This window comes from Aquarana catesbeiana, linkage group LG06, assembly GCF_042186555.1.
Source record: "Aquarana catesbeiana isolate 2022-GZ linkage group LG06, ASM4218655v1, whole genome shotgun sequence".
Lineage (NCBI taxonomy): Eukaryota > Metazoa > Chordata > Amphibia > Anura > Ranidae > Aquarana > Aquarana catesbeiana.
The window spans coordinates 36,176,935-36,203,141 of NC_133329.1; the positions used below are offsets into that span (position 1 = coordinate 36,176,935).

Here is a 26,207-nt window from a genome sequence, read left to right on the forward strand (position 1 = left end):
TTCAGGATATACAGTATTTTAGTCCTTCTTCAGGGGTGTAGAAGAAAAGAGAAATTCATCTAGGGTGATTAGAATGTAAAATGATGAGTGAATTACCACAACATGTAGATATATACATTAATCCACTTGAAGTTAGATAATCAACAGATCACTTACATAGTATGTTTCGTTAAGTTGCTTTAAAAACTTCAAGTTAAGATAGCATTGGGCATTGGTGCTGGTGGGGTTGCTGTCCCTTTAACGCCAGAATTGTCACAGGGTAGTGTCACTTAATGGTAACCTTATACAAGGAATATTTTGCTCTCCTCCCCCCGCCTTCCACAGATGCGCATTGGCCAGAGTGGTATACTGAGGCAAAAAAAGGAATCCCTACGAGTAAAGAAGGATTTGAAATGAGTCTAAGAGAATGGGAGGTCTTTAGTTGGTGTAGGAAAGGTTAGCAATAAAACTCAAAATTATAAATGTGAAGTATAAAACAAAAAATACAAATAAGGAATAGTATATAAATACTGTGTATAAAATGGAGACTGAGACGAGTATAATAGACGTTGCCTGTCAGTCAGATTGATAACTGAAAGCAAAACAATATATAAAATAGTAAAATGTTATATTGCCGAAAATAGTTGAGAGTAAAAAGTGATAATATATTTTAAGTAATAGACAATATAATCTTTAGTACTGTCTGTGTTATTCTATAATTATTATTGCAGTGTGGGCATACCACTCTGTTTCTATAGGCATAAAGATAGCCAGTATAAATAAATACTATGTGTCTTGTTAGACTGGTAGCTATGACAGTCAGTTTGTGTATAGTATTTAGGTATCAGATATAGTTAGGTTGTAGTTACAACTGTCAGTAGTTGCAATATGAACAGATCACTCTCTGTTTCTGCAGGCATAAAGATGACCAGTATAGGTAAATACTGTGTGTCCTGTTAAGTCAGCAGCTGTGACGGTCAGTCTGCGTGTGGTATTTAAGCATCAAATATGATTTGATTGTAGTTATAAATGTCAGTAATATTTGAAATTTAAAAGGAGGACTGACAAAAGATTGTATGATGAACGAGTATATTAGAAAATAGCCAGTATAGAAATAAGAAGTACCTTTTTAAAACTAATATGTAGTAGACCAGTCACGCATCCCAGCATCCAGCATATACCACGCTTGAGCTGGGAATGAGTGGGTCTGGTATTTATGTAGAGTGAACTCTCATCAGCTGGCGCAACTAATTGCGCTCAGCTGAGTGTTGGGGTTCGTTGCTAAGGAGACCTGAACGCTGCCCCCTGAGCCGAGGGTGCGCGGCGCGCCCCTACCGCGCACACGCCAACGTGGCCACGTTGGTGCGGCGTCACACACACCTGGCCCACCGACACGATGTACCACACCGGCGGACTGCGCATGTCCGCCGGAGTAGTAAGATGGAGGTTGTGGGCGGAGATGTCGGATCGCCCAGCTGGCCTCTCATAACGCCGGCCAGATACTATGTCTGGGCGGCTTTCCATGCCGGGCAACCACTCTGGTCGATCACATCCAGAGGAAACTCGAGGGGAGAAACAAAAAAAGAGTATTAAAATTTAAGGACCTAAGGGCCTGGTATGCCCCTGGGGTGGAAACCCACACCGTTTTTTTATTCAAAATTTGGCGCGGCGTTCCCCCTCATGATTCATACCAAACAGCTGTCAGCACTGCCTGTCGCTCATCATCGCGAAAGGAAAAAAAAAGTTTTCCTTTTCCGATGAGCGAGCCAGCGTGAGATGCACAGTACCCTGTCGCCGGGAACCAGCGCAAAGGGATCGCGCTGGAAACACAATCTCGCGGTCAAGTACTGTATGCCCATCATTAGAAGTGGTTGGATGAAGGGTAATATTCTAATGGTGGGCATACCCACCAATCTTTTTTTTTCGTTAAGCCCACAGGCTGCATGGAAAAAAGAACATTACAATGTATGCCCAAGGACCAGCAACGTACTGGTATGTTGCTGGACTTTGAGTGGTTATACCAGAATGATGCCTGCGGGTTTAGGTATTATCTTGGTAGCATTCTTTTCAGCCAGCTGCCGACTTTCATGTAAAAGCAATCCTAGCGGCTAATTAGCCTCTAGACTGCTTTTACAAGCAGTGGTAGGGAATGCCCCCCCGCCGTCTCCAATGGTTTTCTCGGGCTCTCCTGTCCCAACAGGGAACCCGAGAATGCAGCCGGTGGTTCCGCTAGCTGACCATAGAGCTGATCAGAGACCAGAATGGCTCCAATCATCTCTATGGCCTAAGAAACTGGATGCTATGAGCATTTCATGACTTAGGTTTCGCCAGATATAAACAGCGACATTGGGAAAGCATTTTATCACACCGATCTTGGTATGCTCAGATGCTTTGAGGGCAGAGGTAAGATCTAGGGTCTAATAGACCCCAATTTTTTCAAAAAAAAATAAAAAAAATAAAAATAAAAAAGAGAAGAAGGAGTACCTGTCGCTAACAATTGCTATCATAGGGGATATTTACATTCCCTGAGATAACAATAAAAATTATTAAAAAAATAAATAAATAAATAAGAAAGGAACAGTTTAAAAATAAAAAAGCAAAACAAATAATAATAAAAAAATAAAAAAAAAGGAACCCCTGTCCCCCCGTGCTTATGCGCAAAGGCGAACGCAAGCGTCGGTCTGGTGTCATATGTAAACAGCAATTGCACCATTCATGTGAGGTATCACAGCGAAGGTCAGATCAAGGGCAGTAATTTTAGCAGTAGACCTCCTCTGTAAATCTAAAGTGGTAACCTATAAAGGCTTTTAAAAATGTATGTAGTTTGTCGCCGCTGCACGTTTGTGTGCAATTTTAAAGCATGTCGTGTTTGGCATCCATGTACTCAGCATAAGATCATCTTTTTTATTGCATCAAACATTTGGGCAATATAATGTGTTTTAGTGTATTAAAATTAAAAAAGTGTGTTTTTTCCAAACAAATTGCGTTTGAAAAATCGCTGCGCAATAATACTGTGTGAAAAAAAAAAAATTTGCAATGCCCACCATTTTAATCTGTAGGGCATTTGCTTTAAAAAATATATAATGTTTGGGGGTTCAAAGTAATTTTCTTGCAAAAAAAATATTTTTTTATGTAAACAAAAAAGTGTCAGAAAGGGCTTTGTCTTCAAGTGGTTAGAAGAGTGTGTGACATAAGCTTCTAAATGTTCTGCATAAAATGCCAGGACAGTTCAACCCCCCCCCCCCCCCCCCCCACAAATGACCCCATTTTGGAAAGTAAACATCCCAATCTATTTGCTGAGAGGCATGTTGAGTCCATGGAATATTTTATATTTTGCCACAAAATGTGGGAAAATAACATTTTTTTTTTTGCACAAAGTCGTCACTAAATGATACATTGCGCAAACATGCCATGGGCATATGTGAAATTACACCCAAAAATACATTCTGTTGCTTCTCCCGAGTACGGGGATACCACATATGTGAGACTTTTTGGGAGCCTATCCGTGTACCAAGCACCGCCTTCAGACTTTCTAAGGGCGTAAAATGATGATTTCACTTTCTCACTGCCTATCACAGTTTTGGAGGCCATGAAATGCCCAGATAGCACAACCCCCCCCCCCCCAAATGATCCCATTTTGGAAAGTAGACACCCCAAGATATTTGCTGAGAGGCATGCTGAGTATTTTGTAGATCTTGCTTTTTGTCACAAAGTTTTGAAAATTGGAAAAAAGCAAAACACATTTTTCTTTTCTTTCTTCATTTTCAAAAACAAATAATAGCTGCAAAATACTAACCATGTCTCTTAGCAAATACCTTGGGGTGTCTACTTTCCAAAATTGGGTCATTTTGGGGGGTTTTGTGCTATCTGGACTTTTCAGGACCTTAGTTACTGTGATAGGTAGTGAGGAGTAATCACCTTTTTATGCCCTTAGAAAGCCTGAAGGCGGTGCTTGGTTTTCGGGGCCCCGTGCGTGGCTAGGCTCCCAAAAAGTCTCACACGTGGTATCCCCGTACTCAGGAGAAGCAGCAGAATGTATTTTGGGGTGTAATTCCACATATGCCCATGGCGTGTTTGAGCAATATATCATTTAGTGACAACTTTGTGCAAAAAAAAAAAAAATAATAATAATTGTAATTTTCCCGCAACTTATGGCAAAATATAAAATATTCCATGGACTCAACATACCTCTCAGCAAATAGTTTTGGGGGTGTCTACTTTACAAAATGGGGTCATTTGGGTGGGTTTGTGCTATCTTGGCATTTTATGACCTTCGAAATTGTGATAGTTAGTGAAGAGTGAAATCAAAAATTTACGCCCTTAGAAATCCTGAAGGGGTTACTTGGTTTTCAGGGTCCTGTACGCGGCTAGGCTCCCAAAAAGTCTCACACATGGTATTTCCATACTCAGGAGAAGCAGCAGAATACATTTTGGGGTGTAATTCCATATATAACCATGCCATGTGTGAGCAATATATCATTTAGTGACAACTTTGTGTAATTTTTTTTTTGTCATTTTTCAATCACTGACAAAAAAAAATATTAAAAAAAAATATTCAATGGGCTCAACAAGTCTCTCAGCAAATTCCTTGGGGTGTCTACTTTCCAAAAAAGGGTCATTTGGGGGGGGGGGGTTGTACTGCCCTGTCATTTTAGCACCTCAAGAAAGGAGATAGGCAGTCATAAACTAAAAGCTGCGTAAATTCCAGAAAGTGTTCCATAGTTTGTAGACACTATAACTTTTGCGCAAACCAATATACGCTTATTGACATTTTTACCAAAGACATGTGACTGAATACAATGGCCTAAATGTATGACTAAAATTGAGTTTATTGGATTTTTCTTATTATAAAAATTAGAAAATATAATTTTTTTTTCCGTGTATATTGCAAAGAATTAAAAAAATTGTAGAGGCAATCAAATACCATCAAAAGAAAGCTCTATTTGTGGGAAAAAGGAAGCAAATTTATTTTGGGTACAAAATTTCATGACCACGCAATTACCAGTTAAAGCAGAGCAGTGCCAAATTGTAAAAAGTGCTCTGGTCATTGAGCAGGCTAATCTTCCCGGGCTGAAGTGGTTAAAGTTATAATTTTCCTTTACTAAGTAAATATATATTGTTTTGCAGTATCTTGTCTTGTTATAAAACTGTGGGCACATAGGCGGGAAGTCTGGTTGGCTGTGGTCAGCCGATTCCTGAAATTGTTACCTTTTCTTCCTCATTTTTTCCATTTTAATGTGTAAAATATGATACTTTGCACAATATGCAACATTAAATAAAATAAGCAGAAGGACACGTGTGCCTTCTTATAAATCACGTCTTTCTTTGTTTTGTAACTGAATAAAATCTTAGACATGTTGTGGAAATTTTATTATATGGACTCATGAGGACATTTTATTCTAGGATGTGTGTTTTATAGAATGTCATCTGTCTCCCTGTGTCGGATTTAATCGAGGAGCGCTCTAGCAGAGTGCACTTGGGTTGAATCAGGACCAGCGGTGAAACCGTCAATATGAAAACCTTCTTATGGGCTTGGAGACGTGTTCTCTGTGTGTGTGTGTGGGCATTTGCCGGTTTGTAAGTATCAAGCGCAATGCGCTGGACTTCTTGCCTTTAAATGTCTATGCACATTAGAGAAGCGAAGTCCGCATAACGAGAGAAACATATTATATCTCGCTTGTGGCTATGCTATCCCTTTTGGATTCATATCTGCTTTTATAAGAGGACATTGATATCTGCCTTGTCAGTATACTTGTTCCGTATATTGACAACAGCAGATCTTCTCAAGCCTGTAAGAACAAGTAGAATGATCTTACTAGATATTGGTTACGCTGAGAAGTATTGAGTGGGCTCCATGCTGACCAAGATGGTAGATGTGCATGCATGTGGCTGGGCGGAGGGCAGTCTACATGCCTCAAGTGGATGAGACGTGCACTTCTCCCTCCCACTCCTGTGGATGCCCTCCCCTTTAGTGTTGTCATTTCCTGTGTAGTCATTTTGCATGGAGAAAGCGATTGGCTGTTGGGGCCTGTGCCTGTGCTTGTAAGGGCAGGTTGTCGAGCGATCGCGCTAAGTACGTGAGGATGGTGACTATGTCTGTTTACTTGGGGAAATGTGGGAGACACGGGTTTAATGAGATGCATTATACCAAAAGGCTGAAAGGGCGCTTAGTAGCGCAGGAGACATGGATTGTGCATAGCGTATAGAGAAATCTCCACGTCAGACACAAGCTACAATAAAGCAGACATCTTGTGAATGCACAACCTGCCTCTCGTGTCTCATTCATTCAGTGTCTCCAGATATCTGTTGGCCCTATTGGAGTACCTACAGTGGGGCAAAAAAGTATTTAGTCAGCCACCAATTGTGCAAGTTCTCCCACTTAAAAAGATTAGAGAAGCCTGTAATTGTCATAATAGGTATAACTCAACTATGAGAGACAAAATGTGGAAACAAATCCAGACAATCACTGATTTTTGAAAGAATTTCTTTGCAAATTATGGTGGAAAATAAGTATTTGGTCAATATCAAAAGTTCATCTCAATACTTTGTTATATATCCTTTGTTGGCAATGACAGAGGTCAAACTTTTCTGTAAGTCTTCACAAGGTTGTCACACACAAACCTCTACTACCAAGATCCCCAACTTAAAGCGGAGTTCCACACAAAAATGGAACTTCCACTTTTCGGAACCCTCCCCCCCTCCAGTGTCACATTTGGCACCTTTCAGGGGGGAGGGGGGTGCAGATACCTCCGGCATAGACTCCCATGGGAGTCTACGCCTCTTCCCGTCCCCACCGCACTGTCTCCTGGGAACACACAGCTCCCAGGAGAGAGCAGGGACCACTTGGGACGCGCAGCGCGACTCGCGCATGCGCAGTAGGGAACCGGGAAGTGAAGCTGCAATGCTTCACTTCCTGATTCCCTCACCTAGGATGGCGGCGGCAGCTGCAGAGAACCGAGCGGGTTCTCGGCGTCGCCTGCCGACATCGCTGGACCCTGGGACAGGTAAGTGGCCATGTATTAAAAGTCAGCAGCTGCAGTATTTGTAGCTGCTGGCTTTTAATATTTTTTTTTTGGCGGTGTGGGTGGACCCCCGCTTTAACTTTAGAACAAATTGATGCTGTCAAGTCTCTGCAAGCGAACTCTGACATAATAATCAAGCCCTCTGACAAGGGCGGAAATCTGGTCGTTATGAACATTCCCCAATATGTAACTATGTGCCAAAAAATTCTCAGGAACCGTAGTTGGTATCGCCCCATTTCTAAAACAGTGATTAATAACTTTGATGCACAATACAGTACCTGACCGCGAGATTGTGTTTCCAGCGCGATACCATCACGCTGGTTCTTGGCAACAGGGTACTGTGCATTCCCCCTGAGGGGGGAACGCCGCGCCAAATTTTAAGTAAAAAAATGGTGTGGGCCCCCCCCAGGGGGATACCAGGCCCTTAGGTCTGGTATGGATTGTAAGGGGAACCCCCTACGCCGTGGGGTCCCCCCCGAAATCCATACCAGACCCTTACCCGAGCACGCAGCCCGGCCGGCCAGGAAAGGGGGTGGGGACGAGCGAGCGCCCCCCCTCCTGAGCCATACCAGGCCGCATGCCCTCAACATGGGGGGGAGTGCCTTGGGGGAGGGGGACGCCCTGCGGCCCCCCCCACCCCAAAGCACCTTGTCCCCGTGTTGATGAGGACAAGGGCCTCTTCCCGACAACCCTGGCCGTTGGTTGTCGGGGGCGACAAGACAGCGGCAGCAGACCGGGCCCCTCACTGGCAAAAGAGCTGGAAGAAGATAGTGGAGGGGCCCGGGAGAAGAGACGAAACACCGGGAGAAGAGGCCGAACACCGGGATAAGTCGAAAGGAGACCCCCCAAAGTCGGAAGAAGACCCCAGAGCTGCCTAATAAATTACTCTTAAAATCTGTGTACTGTGTTTTTTTTTATTGACACTTTTTCCCTAGGTGAATGGGTAGGGGTACCATGTACCCCATACTCATTCACATAGGGTGGGGGGCCGGGATCTGGGGGCCCCCTTATTAAAGGGGGGCTCCCAGATTCCGATAAGCCCCCCGCCCGCAGACCCCGACAACCAACGGCCAGGGTTGTCGGGAAGAGGCCCTTGTCCTCATCAACATGGGGACAAGGTGCTTTGGGGTGGGGGGGTCGCTTGTCCCCACCCCCTTTCCTGGCCAGCCGGGCTGCGTGCTCGGATAAGGGTCTGGTATGGATTTTGGGGGAACCCCATGCCGATTTTTCATCATAGGGGGTTCCCCTTACAATCCATACCAGACCTAAGGGCCTGGTATACCCCATGGGGGGGAACCCACGCCTTTTTTTATTTAAAATTTGGCGCGGCGTTCCCCCCTCAGGATTCATACCAGACATCTGTCAGCACTGCCTGTCGCTCATCGCGAAAGGAAAAAAAGTTTTCCTTTCCCGTTGAGTGAGCCATCTCGGCGCTGGCTCCCGCGACGGGGCTCACAGGTGTCAAATCTTGCCGAGAAATGCGGCGAGATTGACACAATATCGCGGTCACCTACTGTACCGTACAATCATTTTTCGGACTTACCGCCAAGGTGTTATCGACCAGAACACTCTGAACTTCTTAAATGTCAGGGATCCAAGGATTCCTACTTTTTACGCACTACCCAAAGTGCACAAATCACTGACTGAACCCCCAGGACGTCCCATAATTTCAGGATGCTCTAGTCTTACTGAAAATGCCAGCTCTTTGGTAGATAGCTATTTACAACCCCATGTCACGGCACTTTTATCATACATCAAGGACACCATTGACCTTTAGAGAACAATTGAAGGTATTTCCCTTCCTCCTGATACCTGGCTAGTAGCCCTTGATGTAGAAAGCCTCTACAATGCCATCCCACATGATTTAGGAATCAAAGTGACACAACAACATTTAAATGAAAGAGGTCCTTCCTTCGCTAAATACAATGCTTTTGTATTGGATCTACTAGACTATATCTTAGGACACAATGTGTTTATCTTCAACTCCTCCCACTACCTCCAGGTACAGGGTGTCGCAATGGGGACCAAACGTGCCCCCTCCTATGTGAACCTGTACCTGAGGGGGTGGGAGAAGGAGGTCCTCAGCAGAGAGGATTTGAGTCATCTTCATGACAGAATCCTGGCTTGGTACCGTTTAATAGACGATGTCCTTATTTTCTGGTCCGGAACTCAAACTGAACTTTTACAAATAATTTCAATCAATAATTTTAATTTAAAATTTACTATGCATTGTAGTCAGAACAGTATCATTTTTTTGGTCATCTCTATTAATGCAGAAGGTAAACTCGACTCGTCCCTCTATAGAAAGCCTTCAGCGGGAAATATCATCCTCCAAGCCCAAAGTTCGCACCCCATTTCCCTAATTAGAAGTATCCCCTATAGTCAGTACCTAAGGCTTAAACACAACTGCATTAAGGATTCCGACTTTAGAAGCGGACTTATACAGTAGACTGAGAGTTAGGGGCTATAGCCATGCCTGCCTTAAAAAAGCCTTTAATCGGGCAAATATAGAAAATAGAAACTCATTGATTTTCTCTAGCAGACGGGTCAAAAAAATTTGACACAGTAAGAGTCATTACCCAATATTCAAGCCAACATCAACAATTCAGACATATATTAACTAGATTCTGGCCACTTATCTGCAGATCCTACTGCAAGTAAATATATAAAAAAATGTCCCTGAAATCACCTTCAGACGAGCCCCTTCCCTGAGGGATCGATTGGTTCAAAGTCACTTTGAAACCACACAACCCACTTCAATTCAAACCAACTGGGGTATCTTCCCCTGTGGTGCATGTGATGTATGTGAATATGTTGATGCAAAAACTAAATTCAAGCTTCCTAATGGCAAATGGCATTTTCACCCAATGTAGGGTCACCTGCCAGACACCTGGTGTTATATATTTGGCCCAGTGTCTGTGCGGTGGCTTCTACATTGAAAAATTGTCTTTTTGTTTTTCCAAACGCATACGAGATCACATTAAACCTATCAAGAAAAATAAAATGGACACTGCCATTAGCCGGCATATTGGTATATATCTTGACTTTAGTCCTCACTACATCAAATTTTTGGCACTCGAACATATTCCCATAGACTCCCGCGGTGGCAGTGTCTATCGCACCCTATTACAGCTAGAGGCTCAGTGGATATACGACCTCAAAGCCACATCTTTTCCTGGCTTCAAGGAGAGTCTTAGTTTCAAGTCCTTTCTTTAGTCCTAATTAGGGATGAGCCAAACACCCCCCGGTTCAGTTCGCACCAGAACCTGCGAACGGACCGAAAATTCGCACAAACGTTAGAACCCCATTGACGTCTATGGGACTCGAACGTTCGAAAGTGCTCATTTTAAAGGATAATTTGTATGGTATTGTCCTAAAAAGGGTTTGGGGACCTGGGTCCTACCCCAGGGGACATGTATCAATGCAAAAAAAACTTTTAAAAACGTACGTTTTTTCGGGAGCAGTGATTTTAATGATGCTTAAAGTAAAAAAAAAAAAGTGAAATATTCCCTTAAATATCATACGTGGGGTGTGTCTATAGTATGCCTGTAAAGTGGCGCGTGTTTCCTGTGTTTAGAACAGTCCCTGCACCAAATGTCATTTTTAAAGGAAAAAATCTCATTTAAAACTGCTTGCGGGTTTAATGTAATGTCGGGTCCTGGCAATATGGATGAAAATCAGTGAGACAAACGGCATGGGTACCCCCTAGTCCATTACCAGGCCCTTTGGGTCTTGTATGGATATTAAGGGGAACCCCGCACCCAAATTAAAATAAGGAAAGGTGTGGGGCCACCAGGCCCTATATACTCTGAACAGCAGTATACAGGCGGTGCAAACAAGACAGGGACTGTAGGTTTGTTGTTAAATAGAATCTGTTTGTAATTTTGAACGGGTACATTTTTAACGTGTTTAGCTCAAGTCAAAAAATATTTTTAAGCTTTTTGGAAAACATAGGGAAGGGTTATCACCCCTGTGACATTTGTTTTGCTGTCTTTCCTCCTCTTCAGAAGATTTCACCTCACTTTTTGTCCCAATGACAAATGTTTTTTGAAAATGTGGGTTTTTTTGTGGAACAAGGATTGGAAAGCATCAGTGGAAAGGAGAAATGTTTTTCCCATATTAACTCTTACAGGAGAGAATTTCCCTTCCTAGGGGTAGATTTCATCTCACTTCCTGTTGTCTCCTTCCGTTTGCAAGTAGGAGTCGTTTGTAAGTTAGATGTTTGAAAGTAGGGGCCTGCCCTATATACTCAGCAGAAATTTGGGCCTTAGGTGTTGTTGTGGCCACAACACTGTAAGCCCTCACAGGGCCCTGCTGTGAAATATTAGATCAAGAATTGTAATTGCATGCCCCTGTTGAACAGGGGCAGAAAAACTGGGCCTTTGGTGGTGCTGGTGCCACAACACTGTGAGTCCTCACTCGCTCTTGGTGGATGCAGAAATGGGCCCTGCTGTGAAATATTAGATCAAGAATTGTAATTACATGCCCCTGTTGAACAAGGGCAGAAAAATTGGGCCTTTGGTGGTGGTGGTGGTGGTGCTGGTGCCACAACACTGTAAATCCTCACTCGCTCTTGGTGGGTGCAGAAATGGGCCCTGCTGTGAAATATTAGATCAAGAATTGTAATTACATGCCCTTGTTGAACAAGGGCAGAAAAATTGGGCCTTTGGTGGTGGTGGTGGTGGTGGTGGTGCTGGTGCCACAACACTGTAAGTCCTCACTCGCTCTTGGTGGGTGCAGAAATGGGCCCTGCTGTGAAATATTAGATCAAGAATTGTAATTACATGCCCCTGTTGAACAGGGGCTGAAAAATTAGGCCTTAGGCACTGGTACTGGTGCCACAACACTGCAACCCCTCACAGACACTCTAGTTGGAACGCAGGAACAAGCCCTGCTGCAAAGTATTGCATCAAAAATTGTAATTACACGCCCCTGTTAAACAAGGGCTGAAAAATTGGGCCTTAGGCACTGGTGCTGGTGCCACAACACTGCAACCCCTCACAGACACTCTAGTTGGAACACAGGAACGAGCCCTGCTGCAAAGTATGGCATCAAAAATTGTAATTACACGCCCCTGTTAAACAGGGGCAGAAAATTTGGGCCTTAGGCACTGGTGCTGGTGCCACAACACTGCAACCCCTCACAGATACTCTAGTTGGAATGCTGAAATGAGCCCTGCTACAAAGTATTGCATCAAAAATTGTAATTACATGCCCCTGTTAAACAGGGGCTTAAAAATTGTGCCTTAGGCACTGGTGGTGGCGCCCAGAACCAAAAATGTTCTTACAAGCTATCAGCGTGATCATTGAGGAGGAAGAGGATAATTACTCAGGGATAGTCACTCAGCATCAGCATAGGCAGTCTTTGAAGGGATCTGAGATTTCAAAAAAAATTATTCGGTTACATCAGCATCAGGTGCTTGGTAGCTTGTGGTGATCCAAGACTGATTCATTTTTATGAAGGTCAGTCGATCGACCGAGTCGGTGGACAGACGCACCCTGTGATCGGTTACCACGCCTCCAGCAGCACTGAATGTGTGTTCCGAAAGAACGCTGAATGCAGGACAGGCCAGTAGCTCAATTGCATACTGTGCAAGCTCTGGCCAGTGATCCATCCTCAAGACCCAGTAACCCAGAGGATTTTCGGTGGGAAAGGTGTCCAAGTCAGATCTTGCCCCTAGGTATTCCTGCACCATGTAAAACAGACGCTGGCGATGGTTGCTGGAATCGATCATACCTTGGGGCTGCAGACCAAAAAATTGTCTGAACGCATCGGTCAGACGGCCACCTTCTCCACCGCTCCTTCTTTGACTGACCGAAGCCTCAGCAACACGTTGTCCAGAAACAGGAGTTTGTAACCTCCCAGTCTCTGGGAACGCGTTGCACAGACCTTTCTGCAAGGCCTCCCGAAGATGTTTCATCCTCTGCTCCCTCTGCAATGGCAAGATAAGGTCCGCAACCTTACCCTTCTAACGTGGATCAAGGAGGGTTGCCAGCCAGTATTGGTCCTTCTCCTTGATACCACGAATACGAGGATCCTTACGCAGGCTTTGCAGGATCAGGGAGGCCATGCAGCGTAGGTTTGCTGAGTCATTCGGTCCGGAGTCCTCTGGGTCACTAAGGACGACATGGTCCGCAGCCACCTCCTCCCAGCCACGTACAAGTCCATGGGTTTCTTGGGACTGATCCCTTAAAGACTGCTGCTGATGCTGAGTGCCAGGCTCCACCTCCATACTGACACAATCTTCCTCCTCCTCCTCCTCCTCCTCCTCTTCCTGTTTGATCGGCGGGCACGCAGGAACACTGTCTGCATAAAGGGGGCCTTGAGAGCTAAGGAAGTCCTCCTCTTCCTGCCTCTGTTCTGCCTCAAGTGCCCTGTCCATTATTCCACGCAGCGTGTGCTCCAACAGGTGGACAAGGGGGACAGTGTCACTGATGCATGCACTGTCACTGCTCACTATCCTCGTGGCCTCCTCAAATGGGGACAGGACAGTGCATGCATCCCTGATCACGGCCCACTGGCGTGGGGAAAATAAACCAAGCTCCCCTGACCCTGTCCTGGTGCCATAGTTGCACAGGTACTCATTGATGGCCCTCTTCTGCGTGTGCAGCCGCTGCAGCATGGCCAACGTTGAGTTCCACCTGGTGGGCATGTCACAGATTAGGCGGTTCTTGGGCAGGCTAAACTCCTTTTGGAGGTCCATCAGCCGAGCACTGGCATTATGTGACCGGTGGAAATGCACACAGACTTTCCTGGCCTGCCTCAGGACATCCTGTAAGCCCGGGTACCTGCCCAAGAACCACTGCACCACCAAGTTAAGGACGTGAGCCAAACAGGGCACATGGGTCATTTGTCCCTGTCGGAGGGCAAAGAGGAGGTTGGTGCCATTGTCGCAAACCACCATTCCTGCCTTAAGTTGGTGTGGCGTCAACCACCTCTGAAACTGCCCCTGCAGAGCTGACAGAACCTCTGCCCCAGTGTGGCTCCTGTCCCCCAAGGACACCAGCTCAAGCACCGCATGGCATCTTTTGGCCTGCGTACTTGCGTAGCCCCTTGAATGGCTACGGAGCACCGCTGGTTCCGAGGACAAAGCACAGGAAGAGGCCATGGAGGAAGAAGAAGAGGAGGGGGTGGAGGAGAGAGGTGTGTCACAATCATTAGCATTTTGGAGGCGTGGTGGCGGAACAACCTCCAACACTACTGCACCTTGTCCTGCATCCTTCCCAGCTGCCAGCAGAGTCACCCAATGCGCCGTGAAACTTAGGTAATGTCCCTGTCCATGCCTACTGGACCATGAGTCAGCGGTAATATGCACCTTACCGCTGACCGCCCTGTCCAGCGAGGCATGGACATTGCCTTCCACATGCCGGTAGAGAGCCAGAATCGCCTTCCGTGAGAAAAAGTGGCGTTTGGGTACCTGCCACTGAGGAACCGCACATTCCACAAACTCACGGAAGGGGGCAGAGTCTACCAACTGAAAAGGCAGCAGTTGAAGTGCTAGCAATTTTGCCAAGCCAGCATTCAACCGCTGGGCATGTGGATGGCTGGGAGCAAACTTCTTTCGGCGGTGCAGCAGCTGGGGCAGGGAAATTTGCCTGGTACAATCTGACTTCGGTGTACCGAAAGCAGATTGCCCACAAGTACTTGGCTGTGACACACCTAATTCTACACCTTCATTCCTCTCAGTGCAGGTCTCAGAGAGGACTGAAGGTATAGTGGGCTTGGAGATCTCAGCTGATGAGGAGCAAGGAGAGGTCCTCTTTGTTCTTTGGTGTGGGTCTTTTAGATACGCTTGCCAACGAACTGCATGGCAGGTCAACATATGTCTGGTCAAGCATGTGGTACCCAAGCGGGAGATGTTTTGGCCATGCGAGATACGCTTGAGACATATGTTGCAAATAGCAGCGGTGCGATCTGATGCACTCGTCTCAAAAAAGGCCCACACCAAAGAACTTTTTGAATAACGCGCAGAGACTGCAGCGCCCTGCACATGTGGAGTTTTGGGGTGTGATGCAGTCAATGTGCTGCCCTTAGGCTGGCCCCTGGAGGGCATACTGCCTCGTTGGTGATGTGCCGCCTCCTCCTCCTCTCTCCTATCAGGCACCCACGTTGAGTCAGTGACCTCATCATCCCCTCCCTCCTCATCACTGGAGCAAACCTGGCAGTATGCTGCAGCAGGGGGAGCATGACTGCCAGATTGCTGTCCTTCTTGGGCACCCCCTCTGTCCGTGCTCATGTTACTGCCTTCATCAAGCTCAGTATCATCATCAGAGCCTTCCAAACGCTGGGCATCCTCCTGGAGCATGTACCCAACACTGTGGTCAAACAGTTCGAGGGACTCCTCAGGAGGACATGGTGGGGCTAGGGAAGGAGTCACTGATGACATTGAGCCGAGGGAAGAGGCCGCTGCTTTGCCAGACAAAGTACCCTGGGCATGGGTGAGAGAGGATGAGGAGGATGAGGACGGCTTGGTCATCCACTCGACCAACTCTTCCGCATGTTGCGGCTCAACACGGCCAGCTGCCGAAAAAAAGGCCAAGCGTGTCCCACGGCCATGTGCTGATGAGGACGCACTGTCTCCACGACCAGCACTAGACACAGAGCCTGCTTTCTTATTGGCTTGTGACTGTCTGCCTCTCCTTCTTGGCCTTCCAGACATACTAATGGCCTGTAGCTGCACTAAGCTGGGATATATATATATATATATATATATATATATATATGTACTGATACTGCAGCTAGCAAAATCAACTGCCTGCCTGTAGTATGAGAACACCACCAACCTTCTACAGGTAGCTTTAGCTGAACACTGTGAGGTGGACGCACCCCACTAACTTGTAGGTATAGCTGAACACTGTGAGCAGGACGCACTGCACTAACTGTAAATAGTCTAGCTGCCTGACTGTGGTACTAATAGAATCAAAAGAACACTAGCAATTTTCTTCAGGTAGCTGTAGATACTGTAACAAGACATGCCTGCCTGTCAGTAAGAAGATAACAGGAACGGATCTAGCTGAACACTGTGAGCAGGACGCACCCCACTAACTTGTAGGTTTAGCTGAACACTGTGAGGTGGACGCACCCCACTAACTTGTAGGTTTAGCTGAACACTGTGAGGTGGACGCACCCCACTAACTTGTAGGTTTAGCTGAACACTGTGAGCAGGACGCACCCCACTAACTTGTAGGTTTAGCTGAACACTGTGAGGTGGACGCACCCCGCTAACTTGTAGGTTTGTAAACAAAGAATGCGTTGCGCCTGGGAATATATCTAAATGTTTATACACCTTAGTGGTATCATGTGAATAAAAATAAAGGAAAGTGCAGTTTACAGAAAATATGGATCTAAGACCAATTTCTGTATATTCCCAGGCGCAACGCATTCTTTGTTTACATTTCACCGCACGGTCATGAATACATGATCTGCATTTGCAGCCGGGTATTTATTCAGTTGTTTCTCTACTAAGGTACTGGATTATTGTGGCTCGCAAGATTTTTTCCTTGTAACTTGTAGGTTTAGCTGAACACTGTGAGCAGGACGCACTGCACTAACTGTGAATAGTCTAGCTGCCTGACTGTGGTACTAATAGGATCAAAAGAACACCAGAAATTTTCTTCAGGTAGCTGTAAATACTGTAACAAGACAAGCCTGCCTGTCAGTAAGAAGATAACAGGAACGGATCTAGCTGAACACTGTGAGCAGGACGCACCCCACTAACTTGTAGGTTTAGCTGAACACTGTGAGGTGGACGCACCCCACTAACTTGTAGGTTTAGATGAACACTGTGAGGTGGACGCACCACACTAACTTGTAGGTTTAGCTGAACACTGTGAGCAGGACGCACCCCACTAACTTGTAGGTTTAGCTGAACACTGTGAACAGGACGCACCCCACTAACTTATAGGTTTAGCTGAACACTGTGAGGTGGACGCACCCCACTAACTTGTAGGTTTAGCTGAATACTGTGAGCAGGACGCACCCCACTAACTTGTAGGTTTAGCTGAACACTATGAGGTGGACGCACCACACTAACTTGTAGGTTTAGCTGAACACTGGGAGCAGGACGCACCCCACTAACTTGTAGGTTTAGCTGAACACTGTGAGCAGGACGCACCCCACTAACTTGTAGGTTTAGCTGAACACTGTGAGCAGGACGCACTGCACTAACTGTAAATACTCTAGCTGCCTGACTGTGGTACTAATAGGATCAAAAGAACACCAGTAATTTTCTTCAGGTAGCTGTATATACTGTAACAAGACAAGCCTGCCTGTCAGTAAGAAGACAACAGGAACGGATCTAGCTGAACACCTTGAGCAGGACGCACCCCACTAACTTGTAGGTTTAGCTGAACACTGTGAGGTGGACGCACCACACTAACTTGTAGGTTTAGCTAAACACTGTGAGCAGGACGCACTTCACTAGCTTGTAGGTTTAGCTGAACACTGTGAGCAGGACGCACTGCACTAACTGTAAATAGTCTAGCTGCCTGACTGTGGTACTAATAGGATCAAAAGAACACCAGTAATTTTCTTCAGGTAGCTGTATATACTGTAACAAGACAAGCCTGCCTGTCAGTAAGAAGATAACAGGAACGGATCTAGCTGAACACTGTGAGCAGGACGCACCCCACTAACTTGTAGGTTTAGCTGAACACTGTGAGGTGGACGCACCACACTAACTTGTAGGTTTAGCTGAACACTGTGAGCAGGATGCACCCCACTAACTTGTAGGTTTAGCTGAACACTGTGAGCAGGACTCACCCCACTAACTTGTAGGTTTAGCTGAACACTGTGAGCAGGACGCACTGCACTAACTTGTAGGTTTAGCTGAACACTGTGAGCAGGACGCACCCCACTAACTTGTAGGTTTAGCTGAACACTGTGAGCTGGACGCACCCCACTAACTTGTATTTTTAGCTGAACACTGTGAGGTGGACGCACCGCACTAACTTGTAGGTTTAGCTGAACACTGTGAGCAGGACGCACCCCACTAACTTGTAGGTTTAGCTGAACACTGTGAGCAGGACGCACCACACTAACTTGTAGGTTTAGCTGAACACTGTGAGCAGGACACACTGCACTAACTGTAAATAGTCTAGCTGCCTGACTGTGGTACTAATAGGATCAAAAGAACACCAGCAATTTTCTTCAGGTAGCTGTATATACTGTAACAAGACAAGCCTGCCTGTCAGTAAGAAGATAACAGGAACAGATCTAGCTGAACACTGTGAGCAGGACGCACTGCACTAACTGTAAATAGTCTAGCTGCCTGACTGTTGTACTAATAGGATCAAAAGAACACCAGTAATTTTCTTCAATTAGCTGTAAATACTGTAACAAGACAAGCCTGCCTGTCAGTAGGAAGATAACAGGAACGGATCTAGCTAAACTGAATACAGTGTATATATATATATATGCAACACCTGGGATGCATATATATACACAATACACTGTAAGTGCAGCTAACTGACTGACTGTTCTGCCTAATCTATCTAACTCAAATCAAATGTCACTGTCTGTCTGTCTCTCTCTCTCTCTCTCTCTCTCAATGAACGCCGGAACACACACTACACAGGGCCGCCGTGCAGGCGGCCTTATATAGTGTGGGGCGTGTACTAAATCCCCTGAGCCATAATTGGCCAAAGCCTCCTTGGCTTTGGCCAATTACGGCTCTTTGTTCAGACGGCGCTGTGATTGGCCAAGCATGCGGGTCATAGTGCATGCTTGGCCAATCATCATCCAGCAATGCACTGCGATGCCGCAGTGAATTATGGGCCGTGACGCGCCACACGAATTTGGCGCGAACGGCCCATATAGTTCGCAATTCGGGCGAACAGACGATGTTTGAGTCGAACATGGGTTCGACTCGAACACGAAGCTCATCCCTAGTCCCAATGAATGTCAATTACTGGGCCATCCCCCACTAGGTTGCACTCCATGCTTGGAGACCTACTCTTTCCCCTTCCCCCCTCCCCCCCTCCCCTCTCCTCCGCTATTCTGCCCCCTCCCCAAAAATATTTTTTAATCCCCCTTCCCCTAAGCTAGTGTCCTTACCTGCATTTATAACCTGATCTTGTTATATATTTTGTTGATTCATAAGTTTGTGTATTATGAAAAAAGAATTTGGGGTTGGGACTTTATATGAGGCAATAACTGAGATTTACCTCCATCCCTATTCATTTGGAAAAGACAAAATGAGGGTGGGACTTTATATGAGTATTATACTCATTGTTTTGTAATTGTTTTTACTTTTTTGATTGATGACTTGAGCCATTAATTTTTATTCTTTATGTGTACACTTCTGTAAATGAGCTTGGTTGCCTCTATAAACACTTGGCTAGCTGGAGCGGTTTTGTGGTCCTGCTCTGCTATCCCTGTCCCACCTTTATCCCAAATCTTTGCCCGGCCCATCAATGTTGGTCACTGACTCTCTTTCCCATTCATTCCGGTCCTGGGGAATGGTCTTTGGTGGGCCATATGGACGCCCAGGGCTTGCCTTATCCACCATGTAGCAGGCCCACTCATACGCCTGGCAGCGCAGGGGGACCCAATTGATCCCAAGGCGGCTTCTGCCACCTCAGATCTTATTCCCTCTTTGCCATCTCTGCACATCCCGGAACGCTGCGGCAAGGCTGGAGTCTCTCCACATACGTCCTCCCCTTGGACGTACCTGGCCCCTCCCTCCCCGTGCAGCCTCCTGGGGAGTGTAGTTTGAGGGTGTAGGCCGCCCGTGCGCATGCGCACAGGCGTCTTCTCATCCACCACGAGCCGATGACGTCACCCGCTGGCTCGCCGGAGGGTAGATTTAAACCAGCTTATCTGGCTGTCAGTTCAGCCAGAGCCGGAGGGAGACCCTTCGACCTAGTGGCGATTGTCTAGACTGGTAAGTCACTACTTAGCCCGACTGGGCCATATAAAATTGAAAGTCCTTTCCTTAGTTCTTGCTTCCATCCTTTCTTTAATTATTCAATTATTTATTGCCTTTTTTACTCATGTATATCTCTCCGTATTACTGACGCTCCCTCCCCTTAATGTAGGGGAACTCATTGGAGATTTCCCCTCCGTGTATTTCAATGCTCCCCTAGTTTCTATCTTTCTCCTGCTGTTTCCTTTCTGGCCAACCTTCTTTTCCTGCCTCCATTATTTCTTATTTTCGTCTATTTTCTCTCTAGATCCTAAGCATAATCTTATAGAGATTTTCCTCATTTATTTTTCTAGTCTGCTTCCTGCAGCCTAATCTCCAGAGCCCCACTATAGACCCTGCCTAGTGTGTCTCCTTCATGGATTACTAGACAAATATCTTTTTTGTGTAAATATTTAATCTGAGAGATGATTGTCCCCACTTTTTTACCATTTTTGAACTCATTAAGTTACTAAAATCAATCCTAACCTTACGAACCTTCACTGTCCCCCCAGAATCGCCCTATCTGCCCTCTATGGTCACACCTGACTGATTCTCTTGGATCGGGTCATTTGGGTTGCTTGTCTGGGGCCCAGCCTGGTGGTTTGTGGGTGCTAGCATTTGTTTGGGTAAGTGTTTATACCCATGTCCCCTTTTTTTTTGGCAACCAAGCTCACATTCTACTCAATTTCTTGTATGTTAAATTTGACTGTATGATTTATATGTATGCTATAACTTCTCTATATCTTATCTGTCTAGTGGTTTCAATTAAGCCTTGCACATCCCCTGAGGAAGCTAACAGCGAAACATGTCGGGCTAGTGTGTCTCCATTGTGAATTGTGATTTATTTCTTTATCTTATGACCACCAAAAACCTGTAATTTTAAATTGCTCTAAATTTGCTTTTTTTTTTAAATATGTCATGTAATAAAACTCTTTTCTATTTTAACTGATGGAAGCAAATCCTTTCTCTTTGCATTTGGCACCGCAAAAATCCCCTTACCCCTTTTTGTTGTTTCTACCTACATTGGGATGAGGTGTCTAACCTAGGGGTGCTGCATCATCAACCAGACCAAACCTTTGTTGTTGTTGTTGTTGTTGTCACACACTGTTGCTGGTATGTTGGCCCATTCCTCCATGCAGATCTCCTCTAGAGCAGTGATGTTTTGGGGCTGTCGCTGAGCAACACGGACTTTCAACTCCCTCCAAAAGGTTTTCTATGGGGTTGAGATCTGGAGACTGGCTAGGCCACTCCAGGACCTTGAAATGCTTCTTACGAAGCCTCTCCTTCGTTGCCTGTGCGGTGTGTTTGGGATCATTGTCATGCTGAAAGACCCAGCCACGTTTCATCTTCAATGCCCTTGCTGATGGGAAAAGGCTTGCATTCAAAATCTCATGATACATGGCCCCATTCATTCTTTCATGTACACGGATCAGTCGTCCTGTTCCCTTTGCAGAGAAACAGCCCCAAAGCAAGATGTTGCCACCCCCATGCTTCACAGTAGGTATGGTGTTCTTTGGTTGCAACTCAGCATTCTCTCTCCTCCAAACACAACGAGTTGTGTTTCTACCAAACAGTTCTACTTTGGTTTCATCTGACCATATGACATTCTCCCAATCCTCTTCTGGATCATCCAAATGCTCTCTAGCAAACCTCAGACGGGCCCTTACATGTACTAGCTTAAGCAGGGGGACAAATCTGGTACTGCAGGATCTGAGTCCCTGGTGGCGTAGTGTGTTACTGATGGTAGCCTTTGTTACGTTGGTCCAAGCTCTCTGCAGGTCATTGGGATTTTTGCTCACCGTTCTTGTGATCATTTTGACCCCACGGGGTGAGATCTTGCGTGGAGCCCCAGATCGAGGAAGATTATCAGTGGTCTTGTATGTCTTCCATTTTCTAATTATTGCTCCCACAGTTGATTTCTTCACACCAAGCTGCTTGCCTATTGCAGATTCAGTCTTCCCAGCCTGGTGCAGGTCTACAATTTTGTTTCTGGTGTCCTTCGACAGCTCTTTGGTCTTCACCATAGTGGAGTTTGGAGTGTGACTGTTTGAGGTTGTGGACAGGTGTCTTTTATACTGATAACAAGTTCAAACAGGTGCCATTAATACAGGTAATGAGTGGAGGACAGAGAAGCCTCTTAAAGAAGAAGATACAGGTCTGTGAGAGCCAAAAATCTTGCTTGTTTGTAGGTGACCAAAAACTTATTTTCCACCATCATTTGCAAATAAATTCTTTCAAAAATCAAACAATGTGATTGTCTGGATTTGTTTCCACATTTTGTCTCTCATAGTTGAGGTATACCTATGATGACAATTACAGGCCTCTCTCATCTTTTTAAGTGGGAAAACTTGCACAATTGGTGGCTGAATAAATACTTTTTTGCCCCACTGTATAAGATGGGGTGGTCGTCCAGAATACCTACTATTTCCTTTTATTATATTGTGTTTTTTTTTTTGCATAAGAAATTAAAGTGTTTTTTTCCCCAAACAAATCGCATTGGAAAAAACGCTGTGCAAGTACTGTGTGACATACAAAATTACAATGATCACCAATTTATTCTCTAGGGTCCCTGCTAAAAAAATATAAATGTTTGGGGGTTCCAAGTCATTTTCTAGCAATAAATACAGATTTTTACTTACTGTCTGTATAAACAAAAACTGCCAGAAAAGGCCTGGTCCATAAGTGGTTAAGGCAACTTTTACATGGTCAAGCTGTCCATGGCACAGACTAGTTTATTTATTATCACTTGCACATTGGCATCAGAGCCTGTTCATTGTAAATTTTGGTGTCTTTACCCTCCAGGGAAGCCCAGAGGCAAGGTGAATGGACTGTTGCTTGGATGACTGGTGGCCTCTGTACTGTTTTTGAAAGAACAAGTTAAATTCAGCGGGGGTAGCTCAGGGTAGCCCCAGAGGTGTAGCTTTAAGCTTGTGGGTCCCAATGGGAAAGTTGACCTGAGCCCCCCCCCTACTACCAACCAAAGCTTCACTCTGAGCTGCCAGGTGAAAGCGGTGGGCTTTTATGTAAAAGAGGAAACTCAGAGTGCCCAGCTGCTCCAATGTTGGTTTACAGCCTAAGGGTAGTCACATCAAATATTGATTTGATTTTGATTTTTTCTTCTGTTCGCTTGCTCACTTTGGATTTTTTTGTAAATTGAAATATCTGTCTGTCTGTCTGTCTGTCTGTCTGTCTGTCTGTCTGTCTGTCTATCTATCTATCTATCTATCTCCAACCAACTTATTCCTGTTGTACAACTCACCTCCCAACTCTTCTCATTGAACGTTTGATGGATACTCTCTCTCCTGTTGGATTTTTGTTTTAGTTCCTCACAGGCTCGAGCTGTGGCATTTGCTTCACTTTTTCCAGTGACAGAAACCGAGGCCTCAATGTTAAGACAATCCTTCAGCTCCTCCATTGGTATGTCATCAATGGTGACTTGACAGGTCTTGATGGCATTGACCTCCACCACTTGGCCTCCTACATCTGCTTGGTTGATATAATGAGTGCCTTAGATGCTAATTAGTCGTCTGTATTGAACTTTAGTGGTGGCATCATAAGTCGGTGGCAGAGACTCCAAGGCCTGTTTTAGATCTTTGCTCATCGGTAGAATGAGGTTTGAAAGCCGGAAGCTGGTAAAGGGACACATTTAGAAAGATTTTCAAAAATAAAAACCATGAACTAATTTTTCCTATCATTTTAACAATTATATCAGGAGTATGCTTTTTATGGAGATGGCAATATCTGTATATATATCTGCTTTAATATATATATATATATATGTGTATATATATCTGCTTTAAGTAGTTCTTTAGACTTAGTACATACGTCCACTTTAATCACAATCTAATGGCTTAGTAGTAGCAGCCATCAGCTTGTGCAGGTTTTCTTCAGCCAGCTCCCGGCTTCAAAGTGAAAGTGATACAGCAGCTGTATAGCCGGCAATCATTTTCACAGAGCAGGTGGGGCGGTGCCGCCCACCTGCGGCGGCACCCCCATCCTCTGTGGTTCCTGAGCTCTCCCGCTCTTACCGAGAGCTGGGGACCACAACTGCCAGCTTCAGGGTGGAGAGCCGTGTGAGACCGAGGATATGGATGTCTCGATATCACATGTAAACAAAGAAACTGGAAGTCACAACAGTTTCATCACTTTCGGGTTCAGATCCATCATTTCCTGGTCAGTACAACCAGGGAACGCATTTAACCAAGCCGATCTGTGCTGGGTTAGATGGTGTGAAGGGCATGGGAGACATTGGGGTTTGCTATCACATGGGGGGTTTTTTAACTCCTTACTATAGCACTCAAGTAAAAATGTATAAATTAAATAAAACAAGAAAGTTTAAAAAATATATAATTAAAATGTATACTTTTTTTAAACAATTGCAGTAACCCCAAATCATCGCGCACACATGTGCAAATGCACACCAGGGTGCGCACGTGTATGTAAACCACAGTTGCACCATAAGTGTGGCATATCGCCACGAACATCAAAGTCAGAGCAAAAATTCTAGCACAAGAGCTCCTGAGTAACTCTAAACTGATGAGCTGTAATGGCTTTTAGAATGTCACCTATAGAGATTTTTAGGTACTGTAGTTTTTTGCGATATCACGGGCGCATATCATTTTAAAGTTTGGTTTCTATTTACTTGGCACAACCATCTTTTTTTTGTTTGACCAAAAATGGCTATTGTGTGTGTTTGCACTAAAATGTATTTTATTATAGTTTTCCTGAACATTTGCATTTAATAAACAATTACGCAAATATCATGTGACATAAAAATTTGTAGTTATCATCTGTTTTTATTCTATGGGGCCTCTGCTTTCAGAAAATACATCATGTTCTGATGCCGCGTACACACGAGCAAGTTTTCTGTCTGAAAAATCATGGATGGTTTTTCCGACGGGATTCCGCTCAAGCTTGCCTTGCATACACACGGCCACACAAAAGTTCGCTGAACTTACAACCGTCAAGCACCCGGTGATGTACAACACTACGACAAGCCGAGAAAATGAAGTTCGATGCTTCCGAGCATGCGTCAAATTGTTTCCGAGCAATGTGTAGGAATTTTGCGCGTCGGAATGTGTACAGACGAACGGGATTTCGGATAGGAACTTTTTCCGACTGAAAAATAGAGAAGCTGCTCTCAATCTTTTGCTGGATGGAATTCGGCCGGCAAAAGTCCGATGGAGCATACACACAGTCGCATTTTCCGACCAAAAGCTCTCATCGGTCTTTTGCTGGCCGAAATTCCAATCGTGTGCACGCGGCATGAGAGTTTAAGACTTTTACATGTGTGCAAAAAGTGAAAAAATGTACTCTAGAGGCAAACTGTTTAATAGGTAATACTGGGACGGTTGAGTGACTGACTAGGTAACTCATTGCTGTACTGATCAAATTAGCAAAATCTGTTTTATTGGAAGCAAAGAAATTTTGCAGCCAGTGACTAGGTCTTTCAAAGTAGTCAATGGAGTAACTTTTGACTTTTCAGTTTTTTTAACTATAATATATTACAGTTGAAGATGTACCTGTAATGGACACAACTCAGATGGTGCTTGATGAAGCTGTAACGGTCTGTGCTGGTTTTACTCTTACCAAACCGTGCCTCTTCTGACTGAGAACCAGCCATTACCAGGTTGGCAGTCACCTCGTTAGGGCCGAGCTCTAGACCAGCTTTCCAGTCATTCTTCACATCAGATGCAGATTCCTCAGCCAGCGACATAGAAGATTGGGAGAGCTCACTGTTGATCTTTTTAGAGCACAATGTCTGGGGCCTCCAGTCCACCATTGCAAGGGGCAGCTTTTGCCAAGCCATGTTCATATATGGGTTGTGACAGACAGTGCAGTTTTTGTCCTCTGTAGAAAACATCTGGAGATTTAGCAGGTGAGCCCTGGTCTGCTTCATGGTCACAATATCAAAACCTTGACCAAGAAGATTGTGCCCTGGGACAAAATCAAGTTCATTGCATTCTGGTTTCTTGGCAGGTCGGCAGGAATAGGTGGGTGGGGGGTGAGTTTGGCAGGAGGCAGAAGTGGCAAAGCTAAGTGAAATCAAGATGAGCCACATATTCAGTTGCGTGGAATTTAAACCCTGCAGAAAAGAGTTAAAAACAAGACCAAACTAAGATTCCCTATTGATAATGCTCTTTATGATTTACTATACATTATTATTTAGCATTTTTTTTGTGTCATCCGAACAAATCAACATACAAAATATCATACAAAATAAAGGGCACATTCATTGTACTTCCAATAGTAACTCAAACACAGATTGGATTGTATCTCTCTCTGTCCTTGCACAGAAAAAA

At 45.0% G+C, this 26,207-nt stretch overlaps 1 protein-coding gene and 1 pseudogene across 1 annotated transcript in view; both read right to left on the reverse strand.

Annotated features, from left to right (window-relative positions):
* LOC141148310 (guanylate-binding protein 1-like) overlaps positions 1 to 26,207 on the reverse strand; it is a 1,084,899-nt gene that overhangs the window by 686,722 nt on the left and 371,970 nt on the right. The gene's annotated exons all lie outside the window — the stretch shown is intronic.
* On the reverse strand, positions 1,482 to 25,966 carry LOC141147943 (perforin-1-like; annotated as a pseudogene).